Source organism: Myotis daubentonii, chromosome 18 (genome assembly GCF_963259705.1).
Source record: "Myotis daubentonii chromosome 18, mMyoDau2.1, whole genome shotgun sequence".
NCBI classification, from domain to species: Eukaryota; Metazoa; Chordata; class Mammalia; order Chiroptera; family Vespertilionidae; genus Myotis; species Myotis daubentonii.
Window position 1 is genome coordinate 14,209,394 of NC_081857.1, and position 16,963 is coordinate 14,226,356.

A 16,963-nucleotide genomic window follows, 5' to 3' on the forward strand; every position below is an offset into this window, starting at 1 on the left:
ATCCATGGCAAGCAGAAGGTGGAAATTCCATGGAGTGGGCTCTTCATTGTTTAAGAAAAACAATATTCTTTTAAAAAAATTCCCTGACCAAGAATATTTTGCATCCAGTTAACTCTCTGACTCCAACAGCCTTTTTAGAGCACAGTGACACATGACTAATGTGTTGATGAGAAAGATTCCCGTGAGCCTGACCCATCTTCCTCCTCAGAAGTCTGGGTGGGAATGGCTTCAGACCAGACAACAGATAACAGCGCTGCTCTGATGAGCTCGGCGACTGCCATCCTCGGGAGGGAAAGGTTCCTCGGGGTCACTCAGCATATCATCATCTGGAAAATGGCTAGTGTCCTCCAAAGGGACTATAGATGGCGTGCCGACCTTGTGTCCAGCAAGAAGGAGTTAGTCTTATGGTAGATGCTCAGTGATACCGCAAAGCTTTGCTGGAAACAGCTCACCAGGCATGGAGACACGTGGCCTGGTGGAGTGGTCCGGGTGACCACAGCACAGTCAGTCCTCTCCCCCGCCTCCTTTCTGTCACTTATCAGTTTGAACATGTGCTTCTAGCTTCTTCAATTGGACGAGTCTTGTACACTGGAAGCTTCCAAAGGCAGCCAGCTGGCAGCCCACCGAGAATGCACTTTCTAAGAGTGGGCCTGTGTCTGTCCTACACCCATCAGCCTGTGTGTCCCCCAAATACAGATACTACTTCCTTCACCCAGAGGAACGTCACTGTTCACCCTCTCACTGTGCCTCCCCCTACAACACCCAGTCCCAGGCCCTGCCCATGGGAATTGCTCATTACAGGCCCTTATTGATGAGGCCAAAGAACATTCATCTTCAGATTGATTCTGGAAAGAAAAGAGAGTTAGGGCTTCTCCCCGGACCAAGAATAGGAAAATCAGACTGACTATCACATTTCTCTAGCACTCTTCTTCCCAAAGTCCTTAACTGTATGTTTGCATCCTTATAACCACCCTGTGAGAGGGTTCTACAGATGGGAAAATGGAAGTCCAGAGAGGCAGACTGACTCACCCTGAGTCATACCAGCAGTGAGTAAGCAGAGAGCTGTGAGTACAAGCCAGGCTGCCAGGGCCAAGCCTTCAAATCTTCACTATTTGTACAGCCTGAATTACATTCCATGGCATATGACATACATCATCATGTCTCACGCAACCTCATGAGATGGGAAAGCTGGCACTTTTCTTAGTTTACAAATTGGAAATAAAGCCAGAAGGTAAATGGTTTTGCTCACCATCATATTGCAGATGACAAAATAACACCTTAAATGCAAGCCAAATTTCCCAATTCAATGTTTTTCTTCTATTGTATACCAGCTCTTGATTAACTACCGCTTTTGCATAGGACCTCTGAATGATGGCAACATGCCATCCTGTCATCTTATGAAACCGGCTTCTGGTGAAGGCAGCATCTCCCATGTGGACCTTCTCCAGGACTTCCCAATTCAAGTCCCAAACTAGCCACGCTGGCCGGAGCCTGTCTCCCTGAAGAATAACTACCCCAGACCCCAAGCCACACCTAGATACATTCAGAAAGAGGCAGGACCAAACCACAAATACCCTGAAACTTTTTTGAGTCAAGTGACAGTCACTATAAAAAGTGGTTTTTGCTAGAGTGGACCAGAGACCATAATATGTCATTCTAAGTTCTTAACTGCTGTTCTCTGCTACACCTCACTCTTAGCTCGTGTTTTTGCCTTATAAATCACTGAAAAAACAGAACCAGATAGAAATTTCTGTGTCTTCCAATGTTCACAAATCTACAAAGTGGCCTCCATTCTCAACCACCTCTCTCCCCCCTGTTTCAATAGAGAAAAGCCCACCGCCTGCCAAAACCCAGTTTCTCCCTTGGGCCCTGAACTCACCCTTCTCCCCTTCCTCAAGTGCTTTACATCCCCCACCCCATGATGCCCTCTCGTTTCATTCCATCAACCTTTGTGGTACCAGGAGAGAGTGGTATTAAGGCAGCCTTAATGCCACTAAGGCTACCTTAATGCCACTGTCTCCTGGTACCACAAAGGTGTGCAGCTCAGATCTCCCTCCAAGAAAACCTCTAGAACTAATCCATCAGGGACTTCTGTTGCTTGTGCCACCAAATACATATAACTCAGGACTCTGGCACTATTCTCCAGCTTTACTTCTACAACTCATTCTGGTACGCCTTCTCTTCTCACTGTAGCGTGGCAGCAGCTTCCCAACCTCAAATTCATTACCAAACAGCAACTTGTGTCAATCATTCACTTCCCTGATCAGAACCCTCCAGTTCATTACATTGAACTTCAAATAAGATCTACATTCCTGCTGTGACCTACCCAGCTGTGGGCAAACTACGGCCCGCGGGCCGGATTCGGCCCGTTTGAAATGAATAAAACTAAAAAAAAAAAAAAAAAAAAGACTGTACCCTTTTGTGTAATGATGTTTACTTTGAATTTATATTAGTTCACACAAACACTCCATCCATGCTTTTGTTCCGGCCCTCCGGTCCAGTTTAAGAACCCATTGTGGCCCTCGAGTCAAAAAGTTTGCCCACCCCTGTACTAGCCCCTGTCTATCTTTCCAACTTCACCTAAGCCCTTCACCCTCTCACCAACCACGCCACCCTACTGGCTTTCTGCACAAATACCAAAGCTCTTTCCCCCACCTTGGAGCTGCTCAAAATGGCCCTCCCCTGCATGAATGGGTTCTTGTCAAGCTTTAGGTCTTGGCGTATCTCCTCATAGAGGCTTTTCCTGGCCACCTGTCTACTCTCTCCCACCTCACTTCCTCTGTTACATTCTATCATATCACCAGGTCTGTTCCTTTCGTAGCGTTCATCAGTAATTATAATAATACATGTATCTGGGTTTTTTCTCGTGTGTAGAGATGTCGCTCCCACTAGATTGTAAGCTCCATGAAGCAGGGTGTTTGTCTTCTTACCACCACATACTCAGTCCTTAGCACAGTGCCTGGCACATAGTAAGTGCCTAACAAAAGCCATTGAATAAATGAATGCTGGCGGAACAAATAAAGCCAAAGAGGATGCTATAAAATAAGACCCAGATAATACTATACCTCTTTTTTTAAAATATTTTATTGATTTTTTACAGAGAGGAAGGGAGAAGGATAAAGGGTCAGAAACATTGATGAGAGAGAAACATTGATCAGCTGCCTCCTGCACGCCCCCTACTGGGGATGTGCCCGCAACCAAGGTACATGCCCTTGACTGGAATCTAATCTGGGACCCCTCGGTCGACAGGCCAACGCTCTATCCACTGAGGCAAACCGGTTAGGGTTAATATACTTCTTGACAAAAATATAATATTAAGGATATTCTTAGAATACTATAATAACCATGAGAAGCAAGAATGTTATATCTTAAAGCCATATTCCAATGATATGCACTTTCATGAAGAAATAAAAATAAAAACCAGAGTCCACATATATCTCTTAACATCATGAATGTTTCCAGCAGATGCCCTTCCCCAGGTATAATGATAGGGTTATCATTTAATTAGTGCTTACTGTAAGCCCTACCCTGAGCTAGTAAGCCCTTTACATACATTTAATCCTCACAATTCTATGAGGCACATACTATTATCATCCACATTTTACAATGAGGAAACTGAGGCTTGGGGAAGTAATGTAACTTGTCCAAGGCCACAAAAGTTTTAAGTGGTACAGCCAGTGTTGAAAACTTTGTCAAGTTTAATGCCAGCGCCCGTGCTTTTAACTCTCTATGCTCCTGTGCCAGGTTCTGAGCTGAGCACTTTATATGCAAAATATAATTGAATCCTCATAAAAACCATGTGAAGTAGATACTGGTGTTTATTTTACAGATAAGAAAAAATGACTCTAGGGAGACTAAGTTGCCCAAAACCACAAAGCTAATTAAGTGGTGAAGCTGCGATAAACCCAAATTTGATTTGAAAGCCCGTAATCTAAACAAGCACTAACCAATGGAGATATCATGCAAGCCACAAACATGAGTCACATATGTAATTTCAAATTTTCTAGTAGCCACATAAAAAAGAGGATACAGATGAAATTAATTTTATCAATATCTTAACCCAATAATTTAACCCAACACATCCAAAATATTATCACTTCAACACGTGATTGATATATAAATTAGTGAGATATTCTACATTCATTTTTGCATGCTAACTTTGAAATCCAAGTGTACACCATAACTTACTCCTCAGTTCAGAGCAGCCACATCTCAATTGCTCAATAGTCACATGCAGCCAGAGCGCACTGTATTGAACAGCACAAGTCTAAACCACGATGTTATACTGCACCATAAACTATCCTGAACAGACTTACACAAATGTAGGCGTTTCTTTCAAAAGTGAATTTGGAATGGATGAACCAACTACCCACACACCAGACAACAAACTGTGGATTAAAAAATGTGAACCACACACATGTGTGCACATGTAGATATAAGACGGGGAGGTGGGAGAAGGGAGGACATGTTGGAAAACAAAGGGGATGGCTGGGGGAAGCATTTGAGAGGGGGTTGCAAACACAGTAAGTCAATCAAGATACAGCTCCTGCAGGCCAAACCTGGCTTCATAACTAATCAATCTGGAGCAAGGCAAGGTCTCCATGCCTCGATTTCTTCCCCTGAAAAATGAAGACAATACTATTTATACCAGATAGGTACTGGGAAGATCAAATAAGAAAACAGGTATAGATATGTGCATGTATATGTATAAATCTACACATCTTTCTTATAAATGGTTAAGCAGTATCCAAACACCAGTATTTGGGGCAAGTAAAGAAAAATATTGGTTCGGAAGGTTCTGGATGAGAATCAGGAAGGCTCCAGCAATAGCTCATGGAATACATCCTTTTTACTGAAAGGCTTTGGCTTGCTCAAGGATCAGGTACCAAGAATGACAGAACTGAAATGTCCTGAGAAGAAAGGAAGACTGATAAAGTTCATTAATTTGAGAGAAGAAAAAAAGACAAATTAGCTTCAGAGACCCATCAATTCTATGGACTCTCAAGTGCTTTAATAATAACAACCATGAACTCTTAAACACCAAAAGTTACCCACAAAGTTCCAAAAATCCCAAAGTTTAGAACAGAAGAGAGATGTGCAAACAAACTACTCAACTACAATGCAACAAGTGTTGAGAGACGCCTGGATAAAAATACTTTGAGAGCAGAGAAAAAGAGACCATTAATTGGCTCAGGTAGTCAGGAAAGGCTTCGATGTACGATGATTGTCAAGATCTCTCTTGAAGGATGGCCCACGGACAGGCAAAACTCAGGCAGACAGTGTGTACAGGACTTGGGCATGTTGGGGAGGTGGTGCAAGGGCTCAGTGTGGGAGGAGCTCTGTGTGGGAGAAGCCTGGTGTTGTATGCTTTTTGTTGTTGTGTTTTAGGGGTGTCAAGAGAGACCAAAGTTGAGAAATGAAGCTCAAATAAGGGAGGGGGCAGGCAAGCCTTCATATGCCCTTGAAGCAAAGGCGAGAATTTGAAGTAAGGGAGGTTCACACCCATTGCTCTGTGTGGAGGCGTCGGTGTGGAAGGACCAGAAGAGGAAGAGGCTGGAAGCACAGGGAGGCCTGCTACAGGGAGGCTGCAGGGCTCCAGGAAGCCGAGGGTGTCGGCTGGAACTGGGAGCAGCACTGGGCAAAGTTGTGGGCAAACTCTAATGTCTCTCTGGACTGAAGACCTGGCCAATCCGCCACGGCCAGGTCAGGCCCTAACAAGGGTCAGAGGAGCCAGCAGCCTCCAGATCACAGTCCCATGTGGACTTTCAGCCGTTATCGCTCTGGGTAATGGCAGCAGAAGAACCCAGAGTCACACAAAGAGAATTTCCTCCTTGAGAGTGGCCTCTGGTACTCACCACTTCACCCACCAAACTGGCTCCGCTGATCATTTCAGGACACAGATACGTGCCACAAATACTTCCATCACCATCATCCACAACTAACTCAGACACTCTCTCTCTGTGGTCAAGAGAAACCTTACCCTTTAAACCCCTTACTCCAGGCACAACCCCTCCCTCTGCACCTATATGTACATCTCTTTCCCTTTTCCCAAGTACAGCTTCAAAAACCTCCTGTTTAGAAACAATGTGGGTTTTTATGACAAAAAAGTGAAGACAAACTCAGTCCCCACCAGGAAAAGCAAATTCAAGAAAAGGAGGGAGCTGGACGTTAAAGAGGCTGAGAATGACGTTCTAGTCACAAAGGAAAGCCTGATTTGGGGTTGCAGACGTCCCGAGCTAAACAATTGCTTAATTCCTGTCATGCACGCCCTTCTCCATAAACCAGGCAGGCTCTATTTTTAGCACTTTTTCCATGATGCACTTGTTCTTTAATGGCAGAGATAAAGGCAGCGGGAAACAAAGTATTAGCCCCTATACTTTATGTCACAGTCGAGTACCAACACACGAGATCTTTACAAATAAAAGCCCACATGAAAACGCAATTGGGCGACAATCTTGGTTTCTTCCTATTTTGCTGGGAGATACGTCAGTTGTATGCTTTTCCCTTTTTATTTTGAAATCTTCAGCTATATTTTTGAAATTCAAGTATTGAGAATTAGTGATGAGGTTGTCATGGAAACATTGCCATCATCATCAAATCAGCTACAAAGAGCTGTCCATTATCCATGACCAAGGCAAACAACTTTCATGGGGGAAGGAAGGGGTTAACGTGAAAGGAAACCAATACTGATTGAGGACCTACTAGGTGTGAGGCACTGAACTAGGTGCTTGCTTCCTTCTTCCTTCAGTCATGTGATAAACATTTCTCAAGCACTTACTAAGTGCGGGCGGTGTGTTCAATGGTATGGCTTGTAGAAGAAGCAAGAGGGACACTGCTCCTGCCTTCATGGACCTCCTTCATCTATTGGAGGAGGAAAATACTAAACAAAAGCATCTCCAGAGACATGAGTGCTGCTCGACGAGGGATTTGTACATGAAAAGAGGGCTTCTGACAGGGAGGCCCCACTGGCCTAGGTGGGGCCAGAGTTGCTGGAAGGCCTTGCAGGGGAGCTGTGATGTCTACGTTGAGACTTGAAGAATGGGTAGGAACCTGCCCAGCCAAGAGAAGGAGTGAAAGCTTGCAGGCAGGGGAAGGGCATGTTCCAAGGCTCGGGGGCCAGAGAGGGTTGGACGAGCCGAGTGCCACCTGGCTGACACTGAGAGTGAGCAGAAAGCTGTGGGGGAGGCTGGGGAGGAGAGCTGGATCTGGTAAGTCACGAAGCAAAGTTTAAATGGATCCAAAGAAACAACAAGATGACATTAAAGGATTTTTCAGCAGGGAGTAATGAGATGAGGCTTGTCTTTTAAAGCCCCACACATCCTCACAGCAGTCCTTCAGGGTAGGTAGTAACGCTATTTCACGAGGATGAAGAAAGATGAGTGAGGCTAAGTAACTTTTACAAAGTCACACAGCTGGAATGTAGTGCTGATTTGGAGGAGGATTCGGGTCAGTCTGACTCCAAATCTCCTTCTCTTCCCACTACATCATCATGTCTCTAAGGAAACAAACACACACAAAAAGCTGCAGAAAATCCTCAAACCTCATTTTAGCTGATCATTTATAATGTGTTTATCAAAGTCAAGTGCAGAGTTGATCCCTGGAATCATTGAACATTTGAGTTCTCTCCTGCCTGGCTAGGGTAAACAACGTTTATTAAAATACAAGAGACACTACACACAATGGCCCTCCTAGAGATAAAGCCAAGACCCCACAAACCAAGACCCCCCCCACAAGACCCCAGCCCTCGGATGAGAGAGAGATGGTCAGAAGGAACACCATGGCCCCAAGTGCAGGTGAAGCGACCAGACACAGGCTGGGCTTCCAGGCTGGAAGGCCACAGGAAGGCCATTCGTCCAGCCCTCTCCCCACGCCCACCTTCACCGTACCATCAAGTGGTCATCCAGAACCCTCCAGTAACGACCTACTGACCTACTACTACTAGCACAGCCTATTCTTTATTGACACAGTCCTGAGTATTCCAAAAGTCTCTTTATAAGAGGCAACATCAACTCAAAACCCAGGTACATGGGGCAGAAGCTCCTGTTGTCAAGTTACTTTCCAAAGCAAGAGAATGCCAGGAGGGTAGAACTGTCACCTTTTCCTGAGCCTGTAGACTCAAGTGAAGTCAACACCCAAAAAGCAAACACTGTAGAGCAGGAAGCATTAATTTCAAGGCATGGAGAGCCTACTTCTAGGGCAAAGGATAACAACTTGGTTCACATACCTCCCGGCCTGTGGGACCAGGAAGCCAGGGATCCTGACACAGCCTGGACATCGGGACCCAGCTTCCGCTCTCCCTCAGCTAAGGACAGTGCACCTGCTCATCTCCTGGGAATTCAGGGAGCAGGCCCGGCTGTGCACGTGTTCACCAAGCAAACTTCAGGCCCCGCATGTGTCCAGCGCCTGCGGAGGTGGCAGGCTCAGCACACCTCGGGCTCCTCACGCACGTCCCACTGCAGGCGGCTGTGGCAGCACCTCGTGCAGGTCAGAGAGGCAGGGAGGCCTCCTCTGCAGTTACCCCATCAAGTCCTTGTGCAGTTAATAAAAAAACAGGTGTTCTTTACACGTTAATGAAAACGTTCAAACGTAAGACTGAGTAAAACCATCGACAGCCCTGAATATTGTCAATGGAGAGAAGGAAGCGGCACCTAGGATTAGACAGGCAGTGTACGCTCGTACAGCCTCCCTGTGCGAACTCTGGCAGTTTCTACCCGGTTTTAATTCTGTCTCCTGTTTTAATCCCACTTCCAGTAATCTCTCACTTTCACACTAGCACAAGCATTTAGACAGCTAAGCGTCACCCAAGTGTCCTAAGCAAATATGGTCAGCTGTCCATTTACACCAAACACACTGAGATGCTGTTTAAAGTTTGAAGCAAATGTTTAAAAAGGAAGTTTAAGAAAAATTAAAGTTCAAACCCTCAGGTTCCAGGAACAGAATAGGAACAGAATAGTCCAATAGTTCAGTAGGAGCTGAGACCAAAGAGCTCAGCAGTGTTTTGGAAGAAGGGGTTATCAGAAGAAGGTATATGCTGTAGGGGGTGGGAGGGGAACCCCATGCTCTTGCTGGGGTGACAAAGGGCTGCCCTGATAAAGAAGCACTGAATGGAAAAGTTCCACCCCATATCTCAGAGACATGAAAAGGAAGCTGGCCATCTGGTGGAACTTCGGGCAGAAGAGAGGTTGCCTGGAAGAAATTAGAACCCCAAGTCTGTGCCATACATGAGTGGTAAGCTCAAATTCACACTGTTCACATGACTGGACTGAAACCATTACAGGAAAATTGTTCTGAACCAGGGGAAACCTGATAGTATGTGACCTGGGCAAACTCAACCACGGCATCCACATGCTTCAGCCATAGGAGAACCAAAGCGCTCCCACCAAAAACCCCAGTTACAGACAAACTCACAAGAAGACAGTGAACACCAAGAAAGAGGATTTAAAGTATGTCTATATTGCATGTCAATATTTTAAGCAATAAAAAGGGAGAGATATTAGCAGACATGAATAAAACATTATTTTTTATTATTATTATTTTTAATCCTCACCCAAAGATATTTTTTCCATTGATTTTTTGGAGAGAGTGTAAGGGAGGGGAAGAAGGGAAGGGAGAAAGAGAAAAACATTGATGTGAGAGAGACACATTGATTGGTTGCCTCCCCTTCGATACATGGGCCAACACTCTAACCACTGAGCACACTGGCCAGGGCAAGACATTATTTTTAAAGAACAGGAAAACTTGCAAGAGAACCAAATAGAATTTCTAGAACAGACAAAGATAGAGATTGAAAACAAAACAAAATGACTCAGTGAAGAGGTTAAAAAAGAGAAATAACTATTCAGCCAAAAATTAAATACTCCTTTATGATTTAAGAAGGAGGAAGGAATAAAAACATAATTAGACATGTGACGACTAAAAGAATTTATTATTCTCAAGCCCTCTTTGAAGAAACTACCCTTGGAAATACTTTAGTAAAAAAGAAAACTACCCAGAAATAAGGTGTGGGCTTTGAAGATCAATGATGAGCAAAGAAAATGGTAAACATATATTGATAAATAAAATTAGGCATTAACTATAAAAAATAATAATGAATAATTTGAAAGTTAGAAATAATGAAAAAATGCACAGATGAAAGTAATTCAGATTTAAAGTATTGCAAGGTCCCTGTTCTGTTCTAGAAGAAGTTAGATAAAGTGATAAACTTTAAGGTAAGTATGCATGTTAAAAAGCACATCAATGTAATCAACAGGAGAACAAAAATAGAATGTATACCTTTCAAACCAATATAGAGAAATGAAATTGAACACAAATCAGTAAAGGAAGGCTGGAAAATAGGAAGGAAGATGTGAGGAAGGAAAACCAGAAAGGGGGTTGGAAAGAGAAAACACAACATTAGATACTAGAAATAAGTCCAAATATATCAGTAAGAACAATAAAAATAAGCTGACTAAATTACAAAAAAGGTAGGTACTCTCACATAGCAGTTAGGGGCATGGTGTCTGAAGTCAGACTGAGTCTGAATGCTGATTCCACCACTTAGGTGTGCTTCGATTTCAAAATCTGTACAATAGTAATTCCCACCTTATAGGGCTATTAGATGAACCTGTTAATATAATTTATACATGTTTAATCTTATGCTTTCATAGTATTAGAGTGGCATACAGTTTAAGTGCTCTGTAAGAGTTAGATGTTGTTGACGTTCTAAACTAAAAACAAGAAGCGGATTATGTGGATTAAAAGAAACACAGAAAGTTGTAAAAAAAAGGGTTAGAAAAAATATACCAGTTAAATACCAAATCAAAGAAGGTAAGAATAATATAAAGAAAAATATCACTTAGAGAAAAAATTTTTATACAGATGAAGAATATTAATAAACAATAAAAGGAATAATCTACTAGAAAAAAATCTAACAGAACAATAGAGACAAAGAATATAAAAAGGAAATACCCAGAAGAAGGGTTCTGAGGCTAATAAACATTCAAAAAGTCAAATCTCACTAGTAATCAAGGTAATGTAAATCAAAATGAAACACTGTTATCCACCAGATTGGGAAAATTACACAATTCTAACACTACCAGTGGTAATAGGCATGTGGGAAATGGACAGTCCTCTCATACACTGCTGGTAAGACTGTAAAAAGTACACTCTTCTGCAGTAAAAAAAAAAAAAAAAACACAAAGAACTCAACTAGAAAATGGGCAAAATACATGAACAGGCATTTCACCAAGGAGGATATATGGTTAGAAAACAGGTTCATGAAAAGATGCTCAGCATCTCTAGCCATGAATAAAATGCAAACTAAGACCACAATGAGATACTACCGCTTAGCATGGTTAAAATAAAAAGGATGACAATACAAATGCTAGCAAAGATACAGGAAACTGGATCTCTCCTACATTATGGTGGGAATGTAAAATGATACAACCAACTAGAATTAGCAAAGAGTTTGGCAGCTTCTTATAAAACTAAATCTACACTTAAATGCATACACAAACACACACATATGTCATACTTACAGGCATTCATTTCAGAGAATGAAAACTTATGTTCACACAAACATCTGTACGTTCATAGCAGTTTTATTCAGACAGCTAAAGCCTGGAAACACCCATCTGTCACTTAATGGGTGAATGGTTAAACAAACTGCGGTACAGCCACACAATAGAAAAAGAACAAACCATTGCTACATGCACCTGGGTTGATCTTAAGGACACTACACTGGTGAAAGCTAATCACAAAAGATTCATTCTATGTCATTCTACTTATATAACATTCTCAAAATAGCAGAATTACAGAGATCAAAAACAAATGAATGGTTTCCAGGGGGTAGGGAAAGGATGTGGATGTGACTGTAAAGGGGTTATATAACAGAGTTCCTTGGTGGTGTAGGAACAGGTCTGGATTTTGGTGGTAGTTGTGGTTCTCCAAAGCTATACATGAAATAAAATTGCATAGAACTACACACACATCAACACAAGTGAGTGCATATAAAAACTGATGAACTCTGAATATGCTCTTTAGTTTAATTAGCAATATTCTACACATGTCAGTTTCCTGGGTTTGATATGGTACTATAGTTATATAAGATGTTACCATCGAGGGAAGCTAGGTGAAGGGTACAGGACACTCTGTACTAGTTTTGCAACTTTCTGTGAGTCTATAATTATTGCACAATAAAAAGCTTTCAAAAATAAATGTTGGCTGTAAAATGAAAGTTGTAAAGTACCGGTGTGATATAATTTGTGTAAATACATTAAAAACGCAATCACACAGTCTATGTCTTACAGATAAGCATGTAAACAATAAAAATATTAACAATTCATTAGCAAGCAGACATACTTCAGTATGGTGATTATTTCTGGGAATAACTTCTAAAGGGACCTGATTTTTACCTGTAATATTTAAATTTTTAAAAAATAATCTGAAGTGAGAAACTAACATTGACTAGTAAATGAATGTTGGTCAAATTACTCTCTACTATTCTGAAAGCTTGAAACATTTCTAAATTAAAACCAAAATTATACATACAAGGAGACTCACTGATGCATTCTTTGTAAGTACCAAAGATGAGTAACAACCTGAATATGCATCCACAGGGGGAGAGCTAAACAGGTTTGGATATAGTCATGCAACAGAATACAAAGCAACCATTAAAAAGAATAAAGGGGCTGGTGTGGCTCAATGGTTGAGCATTGACCCATGCTCAACAATTGAACAAGAGGTTCCTGTTCAATTCCTGGTAAGGGCACATGCCCAAATTGTGGGCTTGATCCCCAGTGGGGGGCATGCAGGAGGCAACCAACCCATGGTTCTCTCTCATCATCGATGTTTCTATCACTCACTCCCTCTCCTTTCCTCTCTCTGAAATAAATAAAAACCTATATATTTAAAAGTATAAAGGGGATATGTGTTCTTAGGGAAATATCCCAAATATACCAGTAAGTGGAGAAGAAAGCAAATTAGAAAATAATATGTATAGTATGACCCAAATTTTTATTTAAAAAAGCAATATAAATCCTATCTATAAATATTTGTAATAAAATCATGCTCTGTTAAAAAAATAATTGCTTCTAAGCTTTCACTTTCTACTTTATATACCTCTATGCTTTAAAATCTGATAAAGAATCTGTTTTATTTCTGAAACTTAAGAAAGTTTTTCTAAAGGGATATAAAGAACCAAGAGTCAAAATCTAATATTATTGCGCATTTACTATATGCCAACATGTTGGCACTCAGAATCTTCCTTATGCCTCATTAATCTAATGGGTACATGTTCGCATTTGAACCTACACTACCTCCCTTTGAAGAGAAGGAAGAGGAAGAAACGGAAGCTCTTAGATATGAAATGCCTTGCCCCAAATGACACAGCTACATAAATTGCCAAATGAGTTGTAACCTGTACCGCTGTCTCAGTCCATCACTCCTGTCATCTACATGAGAAACAGAAGCACACGGGGCGGCTACCAGATCTTGTAATGAGTTGGTGAGTATCAGGAGCTGTGAGCCAGGCAGCACTTACGTCCCTGGCATGGTGGAATGGATGTGCCTGCCCGCTAGCCACAAGTGCATACATCAGGTTATATCTTGACCTGGCTCCTTCTCAGGGAAGAAGTGAGAGGATGTGACAGAAAAGGTGGCTTCCCTCCACGTCTTGGCCACAGCTGCTCCATGGAGAGAGCGGCTGTCACTAGAGTCGTCCCAGCCAGACCATATCCCAGCGGGGTCACTCCTACCTGAAGGCCACACACAGAGTGGATCATACACCGGCCACAACTTCCTCCCTCCCGAGGCAGAAGGAGTGACAGTGACGAGGTGGTGGCACTCGGAGCTGTGCCCTCTCAGATTCCGCTGCCGGAAAGGGTTCTCTGCCCCGCTGCAGGTGTGCAGTTAGCGGAAGGACTCCTGTTAGCTTCCTAAGGACAGAAACCTGAGCTTTCCAGGGAAGCACCTGCCAATAGCTGGGCGAGGAGGTGGCTGAGTCCCTGTACAGGACTCCCCGAGCTGGCATCTCTGCTGCAGCGGGCACTGTGGGGATGGCACGGCCTCTCTCAGATCTGCGCTGTGGCCTGATGCTTCCCTGACCCTAGACTGCCTCCTTCCCTGTTCTTTCATAGATACGTGAAGTGCACAGCCCAGGGGCGCGGATCACTGCAGGAGCTATTCACAGGACTATAGATGTTTCTTCTCCCCCACACCTCACCACCACATCACTGAGGGCCTCTTTGCCCATTTCTTTTACCCAGTACGTCCTGTCCAGCTGTCAACAGAGTTGCACGGCATACTCACAGGCAAAAAAAACACAAAAACAAAATGTGAAGAGCCAGAGCTAGCAACAGAACCAGACCCAGACATTCAGGGATGTTGGAATTATCTGACCAGGAATTTTAAACAATGATGACTAATAGGCTAAGGGCTCTCATGGAAAAAGTAACACATGAAACCAGGTAGATAATGTAAGCAGAGAAATGGAAATTCCAAGAAAAAACCAAAAACACTGTAACCGAAATGAAGAATGACTTGAAGGAGCTCATTAGGAGACTGAACACAGCTAAGGAAAAATATCTCTGAGTTTGAGGCTATGTCAAATAGAAAGCTCCAAAACTGAAACGCAAAGAGAAAAAGGACTCCCCAAAATAGAACAGAATGTGCAAGCATTGTGGGACATACAGGTAATGAGAATACCAAGGGAGGAGCGAGAAACAAAAAACATCTGAAGCAACAATGATTGAGAATTTCTCTAAATTCATGTCAGATACAAAACTACAGGAAGCTCAGAGGACACCTAGCTGGATAAATGACCAAAACACACACACACACACAAAACACAAACCCACATACAAGGGACAGGAGAGAGGAATTCGGAATATTTTGTCATAAGCAGCACAGTGTTACTTGAAAGTAGACCTGGATTATTTGTAAATGTACACTGCAAACTCTAGGACAACCACTAAAAAAAAAGAAAGAAAAGAAAAGAAGAATAATTGATGTGCTAAGAAAGGAGTGAAAACAGAATCATACAAAATGCTTAATTAAAACTACAAAAGGCAGAAAAAGAGTGGAAGACAAAACAGGAACAAAGAACAAGGGCACAAATAGAAATGAACTAATATGGTAAATATTAATCCAACTATATCAATAATCACTTTAAACATCAATAGTCTAAATGTGCCAATCACACCAGAGATTATAAATGTGGATCAAAAAATGAGACAATTATATGTTGTTTATAAGAAATCCACTTGAAATATAAATACACATATAGATTAAAATAAAAGGATGAAGAAATATATACCATGTTAACACTAATCAAAAGAAAGTTAGAGGACTGGCCGGTATGCTGAGTGGTTAGAGCATCAGCCCATGCACCAAAGGGTGGCAGGTTCAATTGCTGCTCAAAGGCACATACCTGATCCCCAGCCACAGTGCAGGTGCATGCAGGAGGCAACCAATCAATGTGTCTCTCTCACATTAATGTTTCTCTCTCTCTCTCTCTCGCTCTCTTTCTCCCTCTCCATCTCTTCCACTTCTCTCTATAAAAAAAAATCCTTGGGTATAGATTAACAACAAAAAAAGAAAGCTAAAGTAGCCATATTAATTTCTGACAGACCAGACTTCAAAGCAAGAACAGTTATCAGGGATAGTGAAGGGCATTACATAATGAAAAAGAGGTCGATTTTTAAGAAGATATAACAATCCTTAATGGTAATGCACCATACAACAGAGCATCAAAATCGTGTGGCAAAAACTGATAGCACCAGACAGAGAAATAGATGAACCCACTATTAGAGTTGGAGACCTGAACACCTCTCTATCAGAAATGGACAGAACCAGCAGGCAGACAATCAGTAAGGATCTATATAGCACCATCAATCACCTGGATATACCTGACAACAGCAGCAGAATACACTTGCTTCTCAGCTCACCTGCAACATTCACCAAGCTAGACCACATTCTGGGCCATCAAACACACCTTCACAAACTTAAAAGAGTAAAAATTACACAATGTCTGCTCTCAGACCACAATGAAATTAAACTAGAAGTCAATAACAGAAAGATAGCTGTAAAATCCCAAAATATTTGGACAACACACTTCTAAAGAACACATGGGATCAAAGAAATCTCAAGACACATTTAAAAATATTTTGAAGCCAATGAAAATGAAAACACAACTTATCAAAATGTGTGGCCTGCAGTGAAAGCAGCGGTTAGGAGGAAATCTATAGCACTGAATGCATATATTAGAAAAGAAGAAAGATCAAAAATCGATCATCTAAGTTCCCACCTTAGGAAACTAGGGAAAAAACAGCCAATTAAATCCAAAGTAGGCAGAAGAAAAGAAATAATAAAAAATTAGAGCAGAAATCAATAAAATTCAAAACAGAAAACCATTAGAGAAAAATCAACAAAATCAAAAGCTGGTTCTTCGGAAAGATCCATAAAATTGGCACGCCTGTAGCCAAGTTAACTAAAATTTACTAGCCCCTGGGATGTGACTCAGATGTTTGCCTCACATTGCCAAGCAATGAGCAATTTCTTATGCAAGACAGGTAGACAAAAACACTAACATTCTTTCCTTTTTTTTTTTCTCATCCATTTGATCAGTTAAAAAACACTTACTACTGATGAACATGCACTATGTGCCAGGCACTGTTTTAAGTGCTTAGGACACATTAGTGAACAATAAACACAATAAATAAGTAAACTGTATAGTACATTAGAGGGTATTAAGTTAAGTGGTGAAAACTACAGAGCAGGTTGAGTTATGAATATTTTTGATTTTGTTATGAATGTTTATATAAAACATATACATGTGTATATATGTTAAGCAAATACTTTTATTTTCTTCCCTCTCTTATCCCCTCATCATCTAACATAAGGTGTATTAATTATAGTTAAGTTTATATATTTTAAGTATTTAAGTTACAAGATACCAAAAGGTGTGAATATCACCCAAGGCTTGTCC

At 41.7% G+C, this 16,963-nt stretch overlaps 1 protein-coding gene across 4 annotated transcripts in view; it reads right to left on the minus strand.

Moving 5' to 3' along the window:
- The window catches only part of KCNH1 (potassium voltage-gated channel subfamily H member 1), a 263,834-nt gene that overhangs the window by 207,616 nt on the left and 39,255 nt on the right, over window positions 1–16,963 (minus strand). The gene's annotated exons all lie outside the window — the stretch shown is intronic.